We start from the raw sequence: 16958 nt of genomic DNA, 5'->3' as shown, positions 1-16958 counted from the left end.
GAGAGAGAGAGAGAGAGAGAGAGAGAGAGAGAGAGAGAGAGAGATTCCCAAGCAGACTCTGTGCTAACATTACAGAGCCCAATACAGTTCTCACACATGAACTGTGAGATCATGACCTGAACTTAAATCAAGAGTCAGATGCTTAACTGACAGCCACCCAGGCGCCCCTCTGCCAAACCTTTAAATAGGAGTTAATGTCTATTCTTCTCAAGCTATTCTAAAACATCAAGGAAAAAGGAAAACTTTTAAATTCACTACAAGGTCAGCATTACTTTGATACCAAAACCAGAAAAAGGCACTACCAAAAAAGAAAACTACAGGCCAGTATCCCTGAGGAATATAGATGCAAAGACACTCTATAAAATATTAGCAAACCAAATTCAACAATACATTAAAATAATCATTCAACACAATCAAGTGGGATTTATTCCGGTATACAAGGGTTGTTCAATATTTGCAATCAACCAAGGCAATAAATCACATTAACAAGAGGAAGGATAAAAACCATAAGATCACCCCAACAGATGCTGAAAAGGCATTTGACAAAATTCAACATCTGTTCATGATACAAATTCTCAACAAAATGGTTTAGAGGGAACATAACTCAACAAAATAAAGGTCACATATGAAAAACCCACACCTAATATTCTCAGTGGTGAAAAACAGAAAACTTTTCCTTTAAGATCAGAAAAAAAAGACAAAGATGTCCACTCTCATCACTTTTAGTCAACATAGTATTGAAGTCCTACCCACAGCAATCAGGGAGGAAAAAGAAATAAAAGGCATTTGAATTGGTAAGGAAGAAGGAAAATTGTCACTATTTGCTGATGACATATTATATTTAGAAAACCCTAAAGACTCAACCAAAAAACTATTATAAGTGATAAATAAATTCAGTAAAGTTACAGAGTAAAAAATTAATATACACCAATATTTGCATTTCTATCACCAATACTGAAGTAGTAGAGAGATAAATTAAGAAAATAATCCCATTTATAATTACACTGAAAAGAATAAAATACCTAGGAATAAATTTAACCAAAGAGATGAAAGACCTATACTCTGAAAATTATAAGACCCTGATAAAAGAAACTGAAAATGACACAAATGGAAAGATATTCTGTGCTTACAGATTGGAAATATTAATACCGTTAAAATGTCCATACTACCCAAAGCAATCTACAGATTCAATGCATTCCCTACCAAAATACCAACATTTTTCACAGAACTAGAATAGTCCTAAGGGTTATATGGAAGCACAAAGGACCCCAAAGAGCCAGAGAAAACTTGAAAAAGAACAAAGCTGGAGGTATCACAGTCCCAGATTTCAAACTATACTACAAAGCTATAGTAATCAAAACAGTACGATACTGGCACAAAATAGACACATAGATCAACAGAATAGACTAGAGAGTCCAGAAACAAATCCATGTTTACATGATCAATTAATCTCTAACAGAGGAGTCAAGAATATACAATGGGGAAAAGACAGTCTCTTCAATAAATAATGCTGGGAAAACTGGACAGCTACATACAAAAGAATGAAACTGGACCACTTTATTACACCATACACAAAAGTAAATTAAAAATGCATTAAAGACCTAAATGTGAGACCTGAAACCATAAAACTCCTAAAATATAGTCAGTAGTCTCTTGAACAAGACTTAGCAGCATATTGATGGATATATCTCTTTAGACAAGGGAAACAAAAGTAAAAATAAACTATTGGGACTACACTAAAATACAAAACTTTTGCACAGCAAAGGAAACCATTACAAAAGGCAACCTAGTGAGTGGGAGAAGATATTTGCAAATGGTATATACAATTAGGGGTTAATATTCAAAATATATAAAGAATTATACAACTCAACACTAATCATAATCATCATCATCTGACTAAAAATGGACAGTGGACCTGAACAGATCTTTTGTTCAAAGACTACATACTGATGGCCAACAGACACATGAGAAGATGCTCAACATCACTTATCCATCAGGAAAATGCAAGTCAAAACCACAATAAGATATCACCTGATAACAGTTAGAATGGCTGGATTCAAAAAGACAAAAAAATTCAAAAAGACAACCTCAAATGTTGGTGAGGAAGTGGAGAAAAGTGAACATTTGTGCACTGTTGGTGGGAATGCAAACTAGTGCAGCCACGGTGGAAAACGTATAGAGATTCCTCAAAAAATTAAATATGGAAACACCACATGATCTAATAATTCCACTACTGGCTATTTCCCCAAGGAACCCAAAAACACTAAATCAAAAAGGCATGCTCCCCTATGTTTATTGTAGCACTATTTACAATAGCCAAAATATGGAAACCCAAGTGTCCATGGGATAAATGGAGAAAGAGGATGTGTGTGCAATGGATGTATACAATGGAATATTACTCAGCCATAAGAAAGAATGATCCTACCAATTTGATAAGGATGGACTTAGATGGTATAATGCTGAGAGATAAGTAAGACAGAAAGACAAATATATTATTTCACTTATATGAAGAAGGACAAAACAAATGAAGACACAAACCAAAAATAGACTTCTAAATATAGAGAACTGGTGGTTGCCAGAGGGGAGGTGGATGGAGGGATGGGCAAAATAAATAAAGGGAACTATGAAGTACAAACTTGCAGTTATAAAATAAATAAGTCACGTAGATGAAGAGTACAGCATGTGGAACATAGTCAGTAACATTGTAATAACATTGTATGGTGACAGACGGTAATTACACTTAAAGCGAACGCTAAGGGGGAAGAAAAGAGTAATTCATTCTGGTGCTGGAATTAGGACTTCCCAGTAGGCTGGGTTCTAACTAAGAGGGCATTTTGAATTCAGAACCTAATCCTGATACAAAATGTTTCTCCACTGAATATCTTTTAGTTGTATTCTCCCAAGAAACTTGGATTAACAAGTATTTATTAACAGTGTTCCCCCACCCCCACCCCAGTAATAGCCTTGTCTATTCTTTGGAGAACTGTGCCACCTTGACTCCAATCCAGATAGAGAGAGGGCTTATCAGGTCAGGGTCTCCTTCGTCCCTGACCACGAGAAAAGTCATGTGACTCAGGATGACCTATTAACCTGGTTATAGTGATTGGTTCGGAGATACATACATGAGACCCAAACAAGGCCCCTCAGTGTCGTCCCCCAGAATTCTTCTGCTAGAATTAACAGGATGGCCTAATGACAATAATGGACAACAGCTCTTGCGTCTATGTGTCAGGTCCTAATGTTAAGAGTTTGACATTAACATACATTACAACTTTATCTAAAACAGCAGCCCTATCACTCCATCTCCTCATTCTCTAACCATGCTTTATGTTTCTTCATAGCGTTACATGCTATGAATTACATATATTTTTTTAATTTCCTGACACCTTGTATTGAAAAAAAGTCTTTCCCTCCTACATGTCTCCTTTAGTTTTACGCAGAACACTTCACTTCTGACAATTCTGATCACATGTGTAGGGGTTTTTCCCCACCAAGCAGTTCTTTGTGGCACCAGCTAGGGATGCTATATTTTAACTCAATGCTGACACGGTCTACTTGGAGTAAGCATCAGATCCCGTAAGTTAAGTGCTCAGTGCCACAAGACCATCCCCACTTCAGATGCCAATGGCAACTAGTAGGTCCTCAAGTTACCCACAACTTCTGGTTGACTTGGCTGCAAATTGGAGGTGCCCATCTCCTCCCCTTGGATTTGATTATTTGCTAGAGCAGCTCACAGAACCCAGGGAAACACTTACGTTTATCAATGTATTATAAAAGAACATGATGAAGGATGCAGAGGAACATCTAGATGGAAGAGATGCATAGGGCAAGGTATGTGGGAAGAGTAACACCACTTTCCCAGCATTTCCACCTGTTCACCTACCTAAAAGCTCTACAAACATCCTTTTGGGTTTTTATGGCCTCATTACATTGGCATGATTGATTAAATCTTTTGCCGTTGGAGGTTGAACCCAACCTCCAGTCCCCCTCCCAGGTCCCCAGAGGTCGGAGGAGGATAGAAAGGAGACTAAAATTACTAATCTCCTAATCATGTGGTTGGCTCCAAAGACAACCAGCCCCCATCGTTAGGTGCCTTCCAAAAGTTACCTCATTAAAATATCAAAACATACCTTTGTCATGCTAATAACTTAGGCCATTGGGGGCGGGGGGAAGGGGTTAGGGGCTCTGTGCCAGAAACAGACGAAGACCCAATATATATTTATTATTAACCATAACATCACACTGCCAAACTAAACTTTCAGCTGTGAGGACAGAACTCTGTCAGTAGCCTGTACCTAGATTGCTGGAAGGCCATGAGTTTTCAGCTAAAATTTGAATGAATGATAGTGCTGTCTAATTTCATCACAAGATCTTTATGGGAAAAAGGTTGACCGATTTGAAAGAGAATTTCATTTGGCTGCCTCCATTTTGGCCTCGAACTTTCTGGTTGGGTTCTTCTTTCCACTTTTCCTCTTGGCTCTGGGGGAAGATCCCTAGAACAAAGCGTCCCCTGATGGGAACTGAAACTACCCCCTCATGCAATAAGGACTGCAAGACAATGATCGATTTGACCTTCATGGATCACCTGCAAGTACCCCACCCACCTTTGCCCCATGTTTTCCTTATATAAACCTGGAAGTATTTTCAGCATTTTGGAGACAGTCTTTGAGATGTGAGTCTGCTGTCTTCCTGGTGTTGGCCTCACTAAAATAAATTTCTTGTTTCATCACCACTCCTCTCTCTGCCTTTGGATTTTGTCAGTGATGAGTGGCCAAACCTGGTCTGTGTGGGATCCCCAGAGCCAGGTGCTCTTGCACCCGGCTACAGGTTAAGTCAGTTGCACAAGACAACAAGCAAGGAACAGCAAGACGTGCAGCAAGTAACAGAATAGGGATGTGAATCTAGCTGTATGTGACTCACTTTGAGCCACCAAGTTATACCAGTTATACAGAAGGAGGGGCTGCCCTGAAACATTTATCAGTAAACAACAGGAGACAAAGAAGAGGGAGGACTTTGCCCAATTCACATCTCCGGTCAGGGTTTGGCCTGTCACCGGTATCTGCTAAAGCTAAAGGGTTTGAAGTTAAATCTGTTAAATCTACCACTCCTCACTCAAATGACCTCAAGTCCACCTAATTTCTCACCATCTCTGTTTCTTCATTTGCTGTGTCTTAAGTGTTACAAGATTTAAATGAAATAATGGCAAAGAATTAATGGCAAAGAATTTAGAACAATTGCTGACTCCTGGTGAATTTGAAATAAACAGTAGTAGTGGTCTCGAGGAGAGAAATTAGTCATAACACAAGGAAACAGCTAGACTCCCCTCTGCCTCCAGACTGCTTTAGGCTGGTTTTGAGCCAGGGTTGTTGGTCAGCCATTTGCTGATACCAGGAGCCAGGATGCAACAGGAAGTCACTCAAATAAGAGGGCTGAAAGCTATTCGCAGAAGGGAGGAGCAGAAGGGAGGAGGCGAAGGGACAAAAGCAGGGAAGGAATGTGTTCTGTTTTGCAGAACCAGCAGTTCCCACCTAGAAGACATCCAGCTAAGAGTTTCACCTGACAGCCCCTTAGGTGAACCAGTTTGAGCTGGTTTGAAGCTGAGGACCCTGCCGAAGCCCCATCCCGCACCCCTCCCCCCTTGCCCCAGTTACCTTTTTAGCTCCTTTCCTTTCCTTTTCTTTCCTTTCCCTTTTTTTTTTGAAAGGGATTCTCTCTTTTAACCATTGTTTTAGAGATGCACATTTAATGTGGCATTAAATTTAAACATCTCTATGAGAAATTTAATAATCGCATGTATTTTTTTTCTTTGAATATATTTTTTAACACATTTATCATAGGTTCTTTATAGTCTTTGTCTGCTAAAGTCTACATCTGGGTCATCTAGGAGTTAGTTTCTACATTTAGCTCATTTTCATGCTCAGATCTTCTCTTTATGGGTGGGGTTTCCCATCATTTTTTGAACATACAGTGTATGCACTAGCACGTTGACATACCAGGCAAATGCAGTTGTGCAGAAGTGCTCAATAGAAAATGTACAAGTCCCTTCATGTATACGCCAGCTCCCTGCCCCTGCCCCCCTAATACACTGAGTAACAGCTTCCTGTACTAACCCCACAGGAAGACAGTGCTTTGAGAGCTATCTGCCCATCTCCTTACTTATAACAATAAAAGTTCTTTGCTTTCAACACTTCCTTGTGTTCAACTAAATACGCCCCAAGTGGTGAACCCCTTGAGTTCAGTTACAACACCACGGTGCACTTCTATTCTATTTCAAAATACTTCTTGTTCCTTGCCAATGTTCCCAGATGTACAGTGAGATCTCAAATGTCAATGCCTGAAACGACTTTGCTAGCCATGAAGAATTCAATCACAACTGCCCAGAGGAAGGATGCACAGTTTTGTGGTGGATTATTGGGCCTGTGCACCTTCCTTTTTGTGGGAGCACAATCCCTCAAATATAAGAGGGTTTAAAACATATTTTCCAAATTGTCTGGCAATACATTTGAAGCTTGAGATATGTTGAAATAACTTTCTAGGCCCAAGATGAAGGCCTAAGACGCCCTGTATCCAGTCAGCGAATCTGCAAACGCCTAGCCACCTCGGGACCTTCTCACCCCAAACAAGGTTGACTGTGTGGCCTCAGCCAACCTGATAGTTACTATTTTTCTCTTCTTTGTTCTTTATTCTTTATCCTATAAAAGCCCCTGGTCCTTCTGCCCCCATTTTGCAGTTCTCTGAAAGGAGACGGTCTACTTCATGAAGTGTTAAATAAAGTTTCTTTGTTTTACCTAAATTGTATTATTTTTTGTGTTAACATATCTGGGGTTATTTGCCCAGGGCTATCACTATGAGCTGAGAGAAGCATAGATCTCTGACAATTAGTTGGGTAGGTGTTTATTGCTGTCTTTATATATTTTTGTCAATACAGATGACCATTGGCATGGCTATTTTCTCTAGTTATGTATCTGCTCTAATATTTTTAAATGTTTATTTTTGAGCGAGAGAGACGGAGTGTGAGCAGGGGAGGGGGCAGAGAGAGAAGGAAATACAGAATCCCAAGCAGAATCCAGGCTCTGAGCTGTCAGCACAGAGACCCACGTGGGACTTGAACCCATGCACCGTGAGATCATGGCCTGACCTGAAGTCGGACACTCAACTGGCTGAGCCACCCAGGAGCCACTGCTCTAATTTTTAACCAAAGACTTCTTAATTTTAAGAAATATTACCTAATACTATCCTTCCCCCAAAGCAATTGCCCATTGACAGAGGAGATATATTATGAAAAACAGTTATAGTGACTTAGCTAATGAATTGGAGTTGTATGAATCACATTAACATCTAGCACATACGTTTGGAAGCTGGTAGCACATTTATGTGTGTAACATCTAAACTATTCCGTGAACAGCCATCTAGGAAGCTGAGAAGCCCTTGCAGTAACATCCTGGAAACTCAGAGACTGACATCCTGTAGCTTGGGAACCAATGCCTGAAGATATTTAGCTGAGAATTTGGAAAAGAAAGTATCACGAAGTTCATTTGAACTTCATCTCTCTGAGCGGTCTATAATTCTACTGACGACTTGCTCAACTACAAAAACCATTTTTTTAGGTTTACTGTAAATAGAATCTTATTTTGAAACAGGGAAAACATGGATTTCCAGTTGCTTTGGAATCTGATTTTTAACTACGGTACAACGATCTAAGTCTTGGCAGGATGCTGGACATAATTTGAAACCATGAAGGCATAAATCCAGGGAACAATGTGTATAATGCTTGAGTTATGTTCAAACTGATAGGGGGGATAGCTAGGGGGATTTCTTTATTAAAACTATTGAGCAGAAAAGTGCCCTTAACCATAATAAAAAAGGCAATTCACAATTACTGTTCTAGTTTTTGTCCACTTTCCATTCTTATTTTAGTGCACAGTTTACAGCAAAACCTGCTTTTGCATCTCCTGAATTTTTTATATTTTTACAGAAAAGAAATGCCACCATATAACAAATTGCTGTAAATTTAAATGAATTAGTCTCATTTCTGGCCTCCCTGTATCCGCTAGTGTTAAAGGGAGTTTCAGATTTATATAGAATGAAGAGCAAATTCTCTTCTATTGTTAAATAATCAGGCAGTTGACATTGTCACTATTTTAAACATTCTAGGGATAAAATTTATCTTTATGTTACATTATAAAAGTAAAAATTTTCCTTTTTAAGGCAAATAAGTATTTTAAAAATGGAATCAGGGGTGCCTGGTTCGGTCAGTTGGTTAAGCGTCCAACTTCAGCTCTGGTCATGATCTCATAGTCCGGTTCGTGGGTTTGAGCTCTGTGTTGGGCTCTGTGCTGACAGCTCAGACAGAGCCTGGAGCCTGCTTCAGTTTCTGTGTCTCCCTCTCTCACTGCTTCTCTCTCTCTTTCTCTCCTCCCTCCTCTCTCTCTCTCTCTCTGTCTCTCTCAAAAATAAATAAACATTAAGAAAAAAGTGGAATCAAATGAAATTTATATATTTTAATAACTTCAGATAATTTAGCTGCTGGGCTATCTAAAGATGAATTTCTTAATATAAGCAATATAGCTATTTAAAATAAAACCATGAATTTCGGACTTATCAACCTAAGAATCCTAAAATATAGGCACACACAAAAATGATAATTTTTCATGGGTTTGGATGAAAATGTTATTTTTTTCTTAGTATTTTATTTTTTACTTATAGACTCTTGTTTTAAATTAAAATGAAAAGCTAAGGTGTACAGAAAAAATTTCACAAATGAGCAAGTAAATCAATGTGTGAAAACACTTCATAAATTCATAAACACTTCATAAATTATGAATACTAGACCCGGGCACCTGGGTGGCTCAATCGGTTAAGCATCCGATTCTTAGTTTTGGCTCAGGTCATGATCTCACAGTTTTGTGAGTGTGAGCCCCACGTCAGGCTCTGCATTGGCAGCACAGAGTCTGCTTGGAATCCTTTCTCTCTCCTTCTCTCTGCCCCTTCCCCACTCAAGCTGTTTCTGTCTCTTTCAAAATAAATAAACAAACTTAAAAAAAAAAAAAACTTAAAAAATGGGGCACCTGGGTGGCTCAGTTGGTTAAGCAACTGACTTCAGCTCAGGTTATGATCTCACAGTTCATGGGTTTGAGTCCTGTGTTGGGCTCTGTGCTGACAGCTCAAAGCCTGGAACCCGATTCAAATTCTGAGTGTCTCTCTCTCGCTCTCTGCCCCTCCCCCGCGCGTGAATGTGCGCACATGTGCATGCTCTGTCTCTGTCTCTCAAAAATGAATATTTTTTTTTTAATTTTTTTTTCAACGTTTTTTATTTATTTTTGGGACAGAGAGACACAGAGCATGAACGGGGGAGGGGCAGAGAGAGAGGGAGACACAGAATCGGAAACAGGCTCCAGGCTCCGAGCCATCAGCCCAGAGCCTGACGCGGGGCTCGAACTCACAGACCGCGAGATCGTGACCTGGCTGAAGTCGGACGCTTAACCGACTGCGCCACCCAGGCGCCCCCAAAAATGAATATTTTTAAAAAAACTAAAAGAATACTAGACCCACCCCCATCAATAGTTTAATTGAAAACCTATTTCACAAACAGTTGTTGTCATTTACTTATTTCTTCATTTACCTGTCCAATAGGTATTTGTTGAGTAACAGGGATTCTGCAGTGTGCTTAGGATTAAAATCTGCCCTGTACAGGCTGTAACCTTGCAGATGTATTTTGGCCCATCATAACTTTCCCCATAGCAATAAAATGTGTGTAATTATCCTAGAAGAATGCGAAAGAACTATATTCTTTAGATTGAGTCACAATTTTTAAGGAAGAGCCAAAGAACCTGATTTATTCTTTTTCTTGCAATGAGTGATTGCTTGATCCAAGTGGACACTATTTCACAGGTTGTTCCGCCTGAGAAGAAATTTACCAAGGATTCAATGACAATTTGTGTGGACAATGTGGTCTGTGACCAAGTTCAGAATGCCACCATGGCAAACATCACCAATGCTGATGCAAAACCCCTATTTTGGCACCAAGAAACTTTCTTGGATCTTCTCTGACACAGAAGAAATTGCAAAAAACATGCCATGTGCTCTGATGACACCAGTGCCTGGGGGACAGAAACAGGCCGTGAGGAAATTAGGAATGCAAAGTCCTCTGTGCAATTCCCAAGAGCTACAGGTTCAGAAACACAAGTGTCCCACAAAGTCCAAGACAAGGCTGGTGCAGCTCAGAAGGAAATGGCTGCATCTTGGGCTCTGAACAAAGCCTCACTGGTCAGTACCTGATTCCCTAGCACTTTTGTATGAGAAACAGCCAGGCACCAACCACCAAAGATGCTGAAAAGAATTCTATGATTGTCTTTCTCTATTCACAGATTTGTGGTGAGGCATTAAATTAGTTTTCTATGACTGTTGTATCAAATTACCATAAGCTTAGTGGCTTAAAACAACACAAATTTGTTCTCTTATAGTTCTAGAAGTCAGAAGTCACAAAATGGGTCTTATGGGCTAAAATCAAGGTATTGGCATGGCCACATTCTATCTAGAAACTTTAGAGGAGAATCCATTTCCTTGCCTTTTCCAGCTCCTAGAACCTGCTTGCACTCCTGGGCTTGTGACCCTCTTCCTATCTTCCAAGCCAGGAATTGCATCACCCAGACCTCTGCTTCCACTGTCACGTATCTTTGTCTGACTCTCCTGCCTCCCTCTATTCCTTTTAAGGGCCTTCATGTTTACACTACACCCACCCTGATATTCCAGGATAATTCTCCATAAAAAAATCCTTAACTTTATTACACCTGCCAAGTCCCTTCTGCTGTGTCAGGTATATACTCACAGGTTCTGGGGATTCAGATCTTTGGGGAGCCATTATTCTGTCTACCACACACATCATGGAACAAAATATTGAACTGGAAAGGCCAAAGAAATTAACTTTCAACAATGAAGGAAGAATAGGGAAGGGTGACTGGAATCTCCCCCTTCCCTCCTCTTTGCCCCACATTGACTTTGGCATGCCTAGAACCCATAGCAGTTGAAAAGAATTGTTAGCCTGGAAATACCAAGAGACATACAGCTTGGTAATTTATGTAAGAAAATCTCTTCGTTCAATGATATTCAATAGTTCTTTTTTTTAATCATTCAGAAGGTTAAATTCTTCCTCTCTGTGGCTTCTACAGTGTCATTATGCACCGTGCAAGCTAGGGCAAAGTCCAATGTGTAGGTTAGAACCTTCTCTCATTCTTTTGCTCACTCTTGCAGAAGCTCTATTTGAAGAAAATTCCCCAATACCTGTTTGGTTTCTGAACCCAAACTCTATTGCAAAATCACCCTCACCTCAGAGTACACATTTCTTTGCCTGTGTCTGCCAGCACAGATGACAAAGATTCCCAACCCTTCTACCACTTTAAATCTACCACTTTAGAAATGAGAAACAGTGCTGGCTTATTTTAACAGTTTTGAGCCTTCTTTATGAGTGCATAATTCCTTTGTGGGTTGTCTTTTGAACCAGGTAAATACTGTTCTGTAAGAACCTATTTTCAAACATCAGATTTGAAATCCTTCTGTTTTGCTTTTTAAATGAAATTTTCTCTACTGAGCCATAGCAGTCGAGGCAGAACAGCAATTTGAACTAGCTCTTCCAACTATTTGAATAGCTTCAGGACTAATGTGCTTTTTCTAATGTCTTTAGGAAAACGGTGTCTCACACCCTGCTTGTGGTATGCTATTGTGCACCGTGAAGGCCCGGATTAAGATGCCTGGTTCTTACACTGCACAATGATACCTATCTGCACACTGGAATACATCACTTGTAGGGCAGAAAATGGCCGATGACGCTGGGAAGATGCAACCAAACTTGTGAAACAAAGAGAAAAACAATTCCCTGCCTACCTTTTGTCCATTTGCTTCCCACCACTCCCAACCCCCATCACATAAATGAGCCTGATAGAGACAGCTGTTCCCTTGGATCTCTGTTTCCTCATCTGTAACATTAGGAAGCACCCTCCAACTCTTAAAAATCCATGAATTTAAGTGCATGGCCCTCCTTCTCTTTGGTCTAGGAAGCCAGCTATTCATTTATATCATTTCTTCTTTAAGGCTCTGAGTCACCCTGAAAAGCCCAGAAGTTAGGCCATCCTTTCCCAGAGCCACTTTTGGCCTCTATCCTTGGATTGACAAGACTTGTTAGTCCTAGCTTCAAGAGTAAGCCCTTCACCCCATCTCTGAGCTTGGTTCTACATTCTGACTTCCCACACCCAGGCTCCTAGGCAAGCTTACTGAACACGAACACAAAACTTAAGTTTTCTAACGTAGAATTCAAGTTGCATTCCCTTACCAAAATTTAAAGTTTGATTTTATCTGCATTCTCAGAAATATAACCCCATCCTGGTTGAAAAATCGCTTATCTGACTTAGAATAACATTTAAAAAATTAATGGAAACCAATGAAACAGAAAATGTGGTGTGCTGTCAAACATGGCTTCTTAGAAACCTTGGAACCTAGAACTTGCTTCTACCAGCTCTGCTCTGCTTTTCCTTAGCAATTTCCTAACCCAGAGAGGCATGTGCACACATACCTGCCCCTGTGTCTGGTGCAAGAAAATGGAGTGGTGTTTTATGGGGCAGTATTTCAATGAATGACTGAAACCTTGATGTCTGGTTCCCTGGGGTGCAATTCCCACATTAGACAGTGTGTCTGAGTGGAAGGAATAAGGCTGGGTTGAGGCCTCTGCGTGATGCTCAGTATCCTGTTATTCTGCTACTGCTAAAAAGGAAAGCACCCACTCAGGACATGCAGCCTTCTGGGCTACAGAATCTGCAGGGTCTTTGCAAAACCACAGTTGCAGAAAGAGACAGTGCTTGAAGAGCTGACTGCATTCTTTGATTTTAATAGAGGTCTTGGCCTAATGCCAGGAATCAAATGGGACAGAAATGTCATCCAATTTATTTGGCAGCCTCTGTTTTACAAAAGGTTTGTAAAATATTTTTTTAAGCATAAATCTTTTTAAAGGCATTGATGGTAACCATGCCTGCATGGCTAAAAATCCCAGGGCAAAAGTGAGTTGCTGACCAGCTGTTAACAGCCGAGGAAAGACCAGAGTATAATAAATAGGTGTAACAGATCAACACCCAAATGCTATCATAAAACTTAAAGGATGGCTTGTTAAAACTACTTAACCTCAACTTGAACCTGTCTTTAATTCCTAATGTAACTATATCAAATATTTATAATCATATTTTTGCTCTAATTATTTTTCCCCCATTCTCCCTCTTTTCCCAGTAGGAATCAGTTCAGTTCTATGACCAAAAATTAAAATTTGAGGTACTATATGTAATTAGTGCATAAAAAGAATACCTTTAAGATCCAGAAAAATGCAATGACATGGCACTTTTAGGAAATCATTACATATGATTTCAAAATAAAATTCAGGCCCTCCAGGAAAACTAGTACCATTATAAAACTATGCCATTATAACCAATAAATGCCTTTTTTTTAAGCGTCATTACTATTATATGATTTTTACCCAAGTTGAAGGGCAAAGTTAATATTAGGGTAGAAAACTGGAAGACAAGACAAACATTTCTGTAACATCTGCATTCTGGCCACCAGAAAGAAAACTAGATTCAAAACAATGATTTCTAGGAAAATGAAATTCAAGGTCCTCAGGAAAAATTATTTAATGATGGTTTTGTGTGGAAGTCATTATTGCATCTTTGAATAAAAATACGGGTGTTCTTTAAGGTCTATTAGAAGTAATTAAGGCAGTGAGTTATTAGAGGAAAAAACTAAAACTATTGCTAAGAAAGTAACACAGAACAATCCTATGTGAGGTGATGGGATTCATTTCCCAGTTAGGAGTTGTGCTTCACACTCGTGAACCTCCACATTCAACTGTTGTTTTATGTCACTCAATTCCTTATTTGGTCATTTTTATGGGGCTAGAATGAATGATGCTATCTGATTATTTAGCACCAACGAGAGCCATTCATTTGTAGAGGAATAGTTTTCTAAGTGCAAACCACTAGAAGACACTTTGTGTGCATACGTGCATTGAGGGTATGCATCTGGGTAATTTAAAAGAATTCTCTCAGTTGGAAGGTGGGTGAGGAAAGAGTAAGGAGAATAATATAAGCACTTGAATAATTCTCAAGGATTTAAATCATTCAAAAGAGAGACCATGAGGTCCCTTAACTGTGGTGATAGAATTCAGTGTACTTGAAAAAGTCAGTAAAATACTGTGTAGCTGTGACCTAGCACTCGGAGCGCCACAATAGTCCATTAAGTTCTTCAAAAAATGATGTTTTATGCTCCTTTACTTTAAAAAGATTTTTTTTTCTCAATTACATTACCATTGTGGTATAAAAACTTTGCATTTCCATTTTACAAGGTTCAGTAAGAGCTACCTCGTGTCAGACATATTTTTGTGGCTTCCAAATAACTTGTGAAATGCCCGTCATGTTTCTTACATGGGTCTCAGCCATAGGTGATCAGAATCGCAGTTTATGAGGTCAGACCTCAGAATGCATAGCACTATGTGGTTGTAATCTTTCTTTAACCCAAATTGTGTTCTCTTGTCCACACTACAGCTTCTTCCAAATTCTTTCAGTCTTCTACCTCCTCACAAGGTCAGGGATGACATTGGAAATACATGCGGCAAACAAACCACACAAGGGCAGACTCATCAGTGGTTCTAAAAGTAGTGTCGGGAGAAACAGCTGAGATTCTAATGGAATAAAAAGCCCTGCTTCTCAGCCTGGTGCTGGAACCTCTTCTTCAAGCTAGATCAATGTGGTAGGAGAGCTCGCTGCCTATCTAGGTCATGTCGCCTTCAATTAAGATGTAATTACTATCCTGGCAGTCTACCCCTTACCAAGGATAAACAGGTGGGTGCAGTTGGCAGTAACTGATCTCTTTTTCTGACTCAGAAAGAACCTGGCACACTCCCCACAATGGCTGGCAAGTCCCAGAAGCCCCAACATCAGATAATTGCTTGATTGTGACTGGATTAGTCCTGGGGGCTAGAAGTGATGGATAGGAAAAGGGATATAGAAATTGGAATATTTTCCTGTTATATTTGGCATTTTAGTAGAAATAAAACTGGAATCACATTAGAATTTTAATGAAGAGATTTTTCAGCTGAGTCTTAATTAGAATATCAGGTTCTACTCTCTCATCACCTTTCTTTTGCTATACAGCTCTTACCTAGAAATTGGTGCGTATTCACTGTGTGGTGAGGACAATACATGCTCACAAAAGAGAGCCTGCGAGTTAAACCTGCTGGGTCAGGAAAACAAGCAATTATCTGAAAAATTCTGCCCCCTAATCTTTTGTGTTCTGCACTGCTCAGATAACTCAGGTGGAGATGGGGGCTTCCAAATTGTCTCAAAATTGCTTCAATTTCCTTCTTTGCTAGGGGAGATTTTGTTGTATTGTGCTTTTTCAGCTGAAAGGTGTTTCAGGCAAGAAGGAGGCTAGACAGACATCGTCCTGGTATCATAGAGGGGGCATGGGTTTTCTGAGAGATTAGCATAATTGCATGTGTTTCTCTTTACTGGTCATTGCTGTCAACACCCCAGAATGCTAATCTGAGGACTCTGGGCTAGTACAGCTTGAGCCCCATGCAAAACTGTTATGGAGGAAGAGAGCCCGCTGAGAAGAGCATAGAACCTGTGGTCAGCTCGACCTGGGCTCCTATCTTGGCTCTTCCACCTGTTTCCCTATACATGTAATCCTTCTAGCTCTAGTTCCTGGTCTGAGAGAGGCCAAGCTTGGTAGAATTGTTGTGATGATCAGACAAGATGGCCTATATTTACGCAGCTAACAGTGCCTGGGAAATACAAGCAGTTAATATCTCATTTCCCTTCTTGACCACATAGGAAGGATGGCTGTACATTCTGGTTTCCTGTTTTGTCAGTATAATTATTAACAGCGCCCCAAGTGTCCCAGTTAGGATGATAAATTACATAGTAACTCTATACCCAAGTAAAGGAGGTTTGATCACATCCCTCTGTCTTTGTCGGGGAACTTTAGTGGCAAAGAATGAAACCCGCTCTAGCCAGCTTAAGCAAGGAGGGGAATTGACAGCTATGGTACAGAGGTAGTTCACCAAATGGCCGGACTTTATCAGGGGCCAGAACTCCCATATTGAGTCTCTGCTTTTCTCTTTCCAGAGGTGCATGTTCCCTTGATTGCTTCTCCTTACACATCTGGTTTTGTCTTTTCTCTTTGGTGCACTGGCTTTCCTTGCTTTAGCACGCATATGGCTACCATTATCTCCAGTTTTATATCATCTTCAGCTCACACCGACTAAAGTCAGATCTTGAACCCTGACTTCCATATTCCTGAATAAAAGGATTCCTGGCTTTTTTTCATATACACAAATACATTCCAAGTGCATTGCTTTGGGTCTAGTATCTGCCTATAGCCAAGTCAGCTGTGACTGCAGAGGAAAGAGTGTGTCACATGGTCAGCCCCCCTATTTAACAGGTCTCTGTGAACATTCTCTCTGCAAAGGGAGCCCGGGAAGGTTCTCTAACAAAGAGTGTGGGATCAGGGCACCTGGGTGGCTTGGTCGGTTAAGCGTCCGACTTCGGCTCAGGTCATGATCTCACGGTCCGTGAGTTCGAGCCCCGCGTCGGGCTCTGTGCTGACAGCTCAGAGCCTGGAGCCTGCTTCCGATTCTGTGTCTCCCTCTCTCTCTGACCCTCCCCCATTCATGCTCTGTCTCTCTCTGTCTCAAAAATAAATAAACGTTAAAAAAAAAAAATTAAAAAAAAAAAAAAAGAGTGTGGGATGGAGAATAAATGGTTGATGGAGGAAAAGTTGACCTCTCCAGTAACTCCATCCCTTACATATATTATTCTGACATCCCACCAAGGCACATACCCACTCTTGCTCAACAGAAATTATTTCTGTGCTTCCAGAATTCAATCAAACTTATGCTTCTGGGGTCTCATTACTTCAAGTAT

This window comes from Panthera uncia, assembly GCF_023721935.1.
Source record: "Panthera uncia isolate 11264 chromosome B2 unlocalized genomic scaffold, Puncia_PCG_1.0 HiC_scaffold_24, whole genome shotgun sequence".
NCBI lineage: Eukaryota > Metazoa > Chordata > Mammalia > Carnivora > Felidae > Panthera > Panthera uncia.
The sequence above is the reverse complement of the archived record's forward strand: the minus strand, read 5'-3'. Positions refer to the sequence as shown.